The sequence below is a fragment of the Vitis riparia genome, unplaced genomic scaffold (assembly GCF_004353265.1).
Source record: "Vitis riparia cultivar Riparia Gloire de Montpellier isolate 1030 unplaced genomic scaffold, EGFV_Vit.rip_1.0 scaffold509_pilon_pilon, whole genome shotgun sequence".
In the NCBI taxonomy this organism is placed as follows: domain Eukaryota; kingdom Viridiplantae; phylum Streptophyta; class Magnoliopsida; order Vitales; family Vitaceae; genus Vitis; species Vitis riparia.
The window spans coordinates 227,367-234,405 of NW_023269692.1; the positions used below are offsets into that span (position 1 = coordinate 227,367).

The 7,039-nt window shown below is 30.1% G+C and overlaps 1 non-coding gene across 1 annotated transcript; it reads left to right on the forward strand.

The window, feature by feature from the left end:
- The first annotated feature begins 264 nt into the window (after window positions 1–264).
- LOC117909970 lies at window positions 265–372 on the forward strand. The gene has a single exon (XR_004650509.1). It is a non-coding gene; the product is annotated as a small nucleolar RNA R71 (small nucleolar RNA).
- The last annotated feature ends 6,667 nt before the right edge of the window (window positions 373–7,039 follow it).

A 7,039-nucleotide genomic window follows, 5' to 3' on the forward strand; every position in this document is an offset into this window, starting at 1 on the left:
ATTCAGTTTCTTAAAATTATTATTTAAAATTGCAACTTGAGTAGCTAAATTATTGAAAGCATCGATATCATGAACCCCGACTGTCCTCTTTTGTGCATTTCTATTGATAGACTTCAAGAAATTGTTGCTAACCATCACTTCTATAAGTTGATATCCCTCATCCAGTGTCTTATTAATAAAGCTCCTCCACTTGCTGCATCCACCATGGTTTGAGTATTAGGGTGCAAACTATTGTAGAACGTTTGCATTTGCATCCACATTGGTAAGCCATGGTGGGGGCACTTTCTTAAAAAATCTTTGAACCTCTCCCAAGCTTCATAAAGAGACTCTTGATCTTGTTGTAAAAAAGTTAGTTATATCATTCCTCATCTTTGCATATTTTATCGGTGGGAAGTATTTAGCAAGAAAAGCATTAACCAGTCCATCCCATGTAGTGATTGTCCCCGGAGGTAATGAAATTAACCATGCCTTAGCCTTGTTATTTAGAAAGAATGGAAAAAATCGAAGTCTTATTGCATCTTCAGTCACACCATTATGCTTGAAGGTATCACAAATTTCTAAGAAATTTGCAATATGTAGATTACGATCATCATTAGCCAATCCTCCAAATTGAACCGAAGATTGAATCATTTGAATAATTGCCGGTTTGATCTCAAAATTGTTAGCTTAGATGGGTGGCCTTCGAATGCTTGAGACACCCACATTAGGAACATAATAATCCTTGAGTGCCCTATTTGGGACTCCATTATCACCATGATTCTCATCCCCCATTGTAGGAACCTCTTGAATTACTTGTTGCTTGCATTTCCGATTTAGCTTTCACAGTGTTTTGTTGATATCAAGGTCGATTGGTACTAAGTCCAAACTCCTTGTATGTCTCATACACTAAGAAAACCTAAAAAGAGAAAAACAATTGAGTAAGAATAAAAAGAAAATAAATTAAGTTAGCATAGAAATAACTGGAATTAATATTAGTAAAAAATAGTCCCCGACAACGGCGCCAAAAATTGATGTGTTGGTTCGCAAGTATATGAATCGTTCAAGTAATATAATTGTACCTAAGTACGAATATCGAGCCCACAAGGATTATGCTACTAATTACTAAAATTTATTATTTCTACTACTATTTGATCAACTGAATATTTAAAGTTGTAGAAGAAAGCAACTTAAACAATTAAAGAAAATAAATTCAAACTCTTATGATTTAAACGATCTAGGGCTTTTAATTCCACTACTAACACTTTTCATGCAATTGATTGCTTGACCTAATTCCTGTTATGCTTTATTTGGAGATTTAATTCCCTAAGCCAACCAATATTTTCTCTTGAAATATATCAGATTGCTCCCTAAATTACTAACCCAACATATCTCTATGTGAATTTAACTCTAAAGGAATAATTAAGATCTATGGAATTATTATAGATTTAACTATTAATCTCTTAGAACATGGTAATGTATCTCTACTATTCATTCATTCTAACATAATCTATTCTATGGATCTAATTTAGATTTTAACTCTCGTTATCAACCTAAATCATAAAATCAATCAAAACTTGGGCCCTTAAGAATTGAGAGCATTAAGCGCAAAATAGATACACAAATAAATTGATGCAAAACAGAGAATTAATTTAAACCAATCAAAAACATAAATCGTGATTGAGTTACATCTCAACCCTAGACAAAGGAAATTAGTTCATCTTAAGATGAAAAACAAACATCCTGAATTACAATCATAAAGAAAATGGAAGAATAAACTAGAAAAATAGAAGGAAATTTGCAAATCCCCTTCTTGTTCTCCAATTTCTCTATTCTCCTAGGTCTTCAAGATCCTCTTTCTCCCAAATCTCCAAGATCCCCAAATAAACCATACTTTCGTCTATTTATAGCCCCAGTATCGTAAACTGACATCCCACCTAATTCGGATCTGAACAAAATGAGATAAGGACAAATAATTTTCAAATTTTAAATATCGGGCTGCGGCACTCAATGTCTCCCGCCGCGGGGCTTTAGTCTCGGGTTCCCAAGATTTCTAAAATTCCTTCTAGCATCACGGCAGACAAGCTCCTCCAGCCGCGACGGTTTTGTCTCAGGTCCCCAACTATGATTTTCCACATACGTACGTCGCGACGCTTAAGTCCTTCCCGCAATGGCGCTTTCCTCCTGGGTGAGTTATGCAAATTGTCACGTAAGAGGCCACGGCGGCGCTTGAGAGCTCCTGTCATGGCAGTTTTCACATTTTCGCCGAACTTCATATTTTTCTCCAATTTTGCCTTATATTGCTCCATTTTCATACTCTTGCTATTTGAGACCTTAAATAATAAAAATAATGATTGTTGAGATAAAATTACTCTTAAACTAATGAAATATCAAGTTAAATCATAGATAATAAGTCGCTCTAAATAGACTTATTAGTCATGTCTTTGCCACACGTCCCATGCAACTCTGAACACTTGCGAAGGTCGTTTCCCACTCCTCCAAATGAAAAGAAAAAACCCAGCTCCTCCCAGTCCAAAGAGGGGTCTACGCTAATATAGTGTAATTAATGATAATAAAAAAAAAGAACATCGAAATAATAAGAGTAAATATTAAAAATTCATTCCAAGCAATAAAAAAAAGAAAGAAAAACAATTCAAGCCAAATACTCACTTAAACTCATAATCATGTAATCACAACTAAAAAAATACCTAAGTGAACTAAGCCTAAAGAATCTATCTAAGTGAACCTAAGTAGGTTTTAGTGAATCTAAGTGGGCCTAAGTGAAATGAAAAGTGACCTAAGGTGATAAAAAAAGTGTCTAAGTGACCTAGGGTGAGTTTGTGTAAGCTTGAAGGTGCCTAGGTAAACCTAAACGGGCCTATGTGAACTAGAGTGGGTCTAGGTGAACCTAAGTGAGATCTTACCTAAGGATGAAGGGCGGGCAAGATCATAATATGGTCCGAATGAGTACTTAAACAAAGGGTTCCTGAAGGTGACTCAGAAAAGGAAGTTATATAAGTGTTAATGAGCCACCAAGGGATGACTACGAGTCAAGATAGGTGTATAGGAAAACACCTAGTGTCACATGTGCTAAGATGACAAAATCGATGTGAATCCTTGATCTCTTTACTTTTCATATATATATATATATTATTAGTTATTAAAATATGAATTTTTTTATTTTCTTAAAAATATTTGAGGCAAAGACTCTTGAAAAAATGATTTGGGTAAGCAAACTTCAAGAAGAAAATATGTTTTCAAAGGATGATTTTAGGTAAGAAAACATTTCTTTGTAAAATTTCTTTTTTAAATTGTCTTGTTTTAAATTATTTAAGTAAGACACCATATCTAAGTAAAAATTATGCGACCAAAAATAGGGTAGTATTATAATTTTTTTAAAAAGGGTATTTTACCAATTATTTTTTTCAACACCTATACAAGAATAAAGAGCCAATAAAAAGGGGGTTGAATAGGATTTGAATAAGTTGTCTAGTACTCATCCTCTCTAAATTCTAACCTATCTATTACTTTCTCTCAAGAGACGTTTGCATCTTAATTTCCTATCAATATTAATATATGTGTTAGTCAAGACGGACACCACAACTTTTCATGTAGTAACCTAAGAAAATCTCGAATTTTGGATATGGTGGCACCTGGATTAGAAGATAAAGATTCAATGTTAATGGTATTAAATTTATATTAGGTCGCGGTATGTTCTCTACTTCAAGTTACTAATTGGATAAAAATTCACTATCATCCTAACAATGATTAAGTAGTAGTTAAGAAACAACAAAGTGGGAATCAATTTTCATGTCAACATTGACAAGTCTGTTTTAAAGCACCATGAAATTAAATATAGCTATAGAGCAAACTAGTGGAAATTTTGGGTGGGATTTTATATAAACTAATCTTAATCTTTCCTTAAATAAAAGACTAATAGACGAAAAATGTAACTCTAGTGATATATAAATAAATAATCATTGTCAATCTTACCATTATGGTGGAATTGCCCCTAGGTAATCAAAATTCCAAATCAAGGAGTTGTTCAAGTGAAATCAAAATTCTTTAAAGTTAGTCAAGGTTAACTTTATTAAGTGGTCACTTAGTTAACTTTTAAAAGCCTCTAAACTATGTTTTTGTAATAGTTACAATTTTAGATAAGAAGTTTGTCTTTAATTAATGTCTAATTAATATTCTTTATTTTATTTTTATTTTCATGCTTTTTTGTCTCAATAATATCCATGATATTAAGATTCTATCAAATATATATTTAGTGCAAAACTTTCATATTTTTTAACTTCATAAAATTATTTATTAGATTGATGATAGTTTGTAGAATAAATTGTTCTCATTATTGTTTTGGCAAATCTCAAAAAATGAGGCATTAAAATTTTGGGTTGCTAAAGCAAGTGAAATTAGTGAAATGGAAAGGTATATGCTCCTAGTGAAAGCAACAATTATTTTTGTGTGATCCTATATTATATTTTAATTATAAATTGAATGTTAAATCTTAGTATGCTATGTAAATTTTTTCTTTCTTTTTGATCAATAATTTTTTTTTTTTTTACACAAAATTCTAGTTGATTGTATCTTAGTGAACGCATGTCAAATGGCTATGGCTAATTTTAATTACACACTGTAACTAATATCTTCAAAAATAACATCTTATCTTCAAACTATTCAATCATTTTTTTTCTATTTTTATGGTGTCAAGACTTAATTTTTTTTATTATTACCCATAGGAAAGAAACAACAAACTCAAATTTGTAAGTATTATGCTAAATTAGCTAAATTATTAGTCTTCCTACTTTGTTTTAGTATTTATGCATACTAAATGAAGTTATGCATCTATTTAATTCATACTTAATAAAGTAATATATAGGGTTTAAGATTAAAAATATGCAATTGGTTGCACATGATATAATATAGGTACAATTATGATGTTATTTCACTTTTTAATATTTTATTTACTAGTTGTATATCTCAATTTATATCTTTTTTTGGTTTAAGAATTAAGAATTAATAAATTATGCAACTTGTGTTATATAGGAATTAAGTTGAATCAACCTAGAAATGGATTGATCTTGGATGTCTAAAGATAGAAGATCGCAAGAGTATGAACAATGGGTTGAAAGCTTTATTCAATTTATAACTCTAAATTCTAGAGATTTGAACTATATTAGATGTCCATGCCTATAATGTGACAACTTAGTGAACCATACTCCTCAAGTGATTAGAGAATACTTATATTTCAATGGGATTGATAAAAGTTACTGCACATGGTATTGGCATGGAAAGGTGGTTTCTACTAAGGAAGTAACAATATCATTATGATCAACTTAATTGTGAAGATTTAGACAATACCATTAAGATAGTCCATGCTACACAAGATGACTATATGAAGGATCCCCAATCATTTGGAAGACCACTTGAAGATGTTGAAAACCTTTATATCTTGGTAGCTCAAAGTTTACAAAGTTATTTGCATTGATAAAATTGTAAAACTTGAAAGCAAGATATGGGGACAAAAGTTTTTCAGATTTAGTTCAAATGTTAGGTAATGTGCTCCTAATGAACAATGAAATGCTCTCATCCATGTATGAGGCAAAAAAAACTTCAAACACGTTGGGAATGAAATATGAGAAAACACATGCTTGTCTTATGTATATTTTTATATACAAGTAATTTATATATCATATATTAATGTTATTTTATAAAGGTTTTTTTTTAAAAAAAATTAACCATAAATTTAATTTTTAATAATTAAAAAAATTATTTTACAAAATGAGTATATAAAAAAATTAAAATTTGATAAAATAAATTTATGATACATGAGATATGCATATCTCATATCTTAGTATGAGATTAACACATCCTATGTAGAAGGGATAAATAAATAAATAAAGGTGAATAATATATCCAACCATTTATCATGTCCCATGTTTGGTTGAATATAGAATAAGATAAGTGAGGAGATGAATTATCCTATTTCATCACCAAACAAATATAGGATAAAATATAACATCCTCTATCTTATCCTATCCCATATTATATATTGTCAACCAAACATGGCCTATTGCCAAAAACCATAAGAGTTGGATAAGGTTTTATTGTGACCATATTGGTCTTTTGCAACTGATCATAAATGTATTTATATTGAGTAAGATAAAGTCATTCTTCATTTTGAAAAGCTTGAAAACCAAGAAAATAATTGAGAGAGCCTAGAATTTTCAAAGCAAACTTTGTTTGTTACTTACTACTTTATCAACTTTACATTATCATCATCGGTTACTAATATGTCATCAATATATACAAACATAAAAATAGACTTTCCATTTACTTTATGGATGATTGTAGATGAATAAACTTGCATCTGACATGGGATGTTAAACCATAAAAACAATTTCTTACAATCACCATTTAGAAAAAGCATTATTCATATCTAAACGAATTTTATAATATATAGATTTGGGGATTATGTTGTCCTCTTAAACCAAACATTATATAGAAAATTATATAGGCTAAAGATAATTCCATAAAATAGTACATTAATAAGATGTTTAACAAGGATAACTTGGCTAATCATTAGTTTATAATATTACCTTTTTTTGGCAAACATTTTGTAACTATAAATTGATTTCTTGGATTTTAATCCAATAGATTTTTTAGAATGAGAATATTCAAATGAAAAAGAAAAGAGTAACAATAGTGTGTTTCCACATATCATATAAATAATAAAAAAAAAAAAACTAGAACAAAAAACATTACTCAAAGATTAATATAATCATAGTTATTATTCATAAAATTAATTGATGTTATAGATCGATATTATTCTTATTATACCCATATAGAGCATATGATCAACAATAACAATGACAAACATGAGAACCGCTAGATAATTTTTTGCACCAGCCACCATTTGGAGAATCTGTGATACAGTATGTCCAACATTTTCCACCATTTGGATCATCATCTTTGCGAGAATACAATGTCCAACTTCTAGTGATCTTTGCAACACCTTCCATCTTGTTGACTAACCACTTCCATGCAAACTAAAAAAATG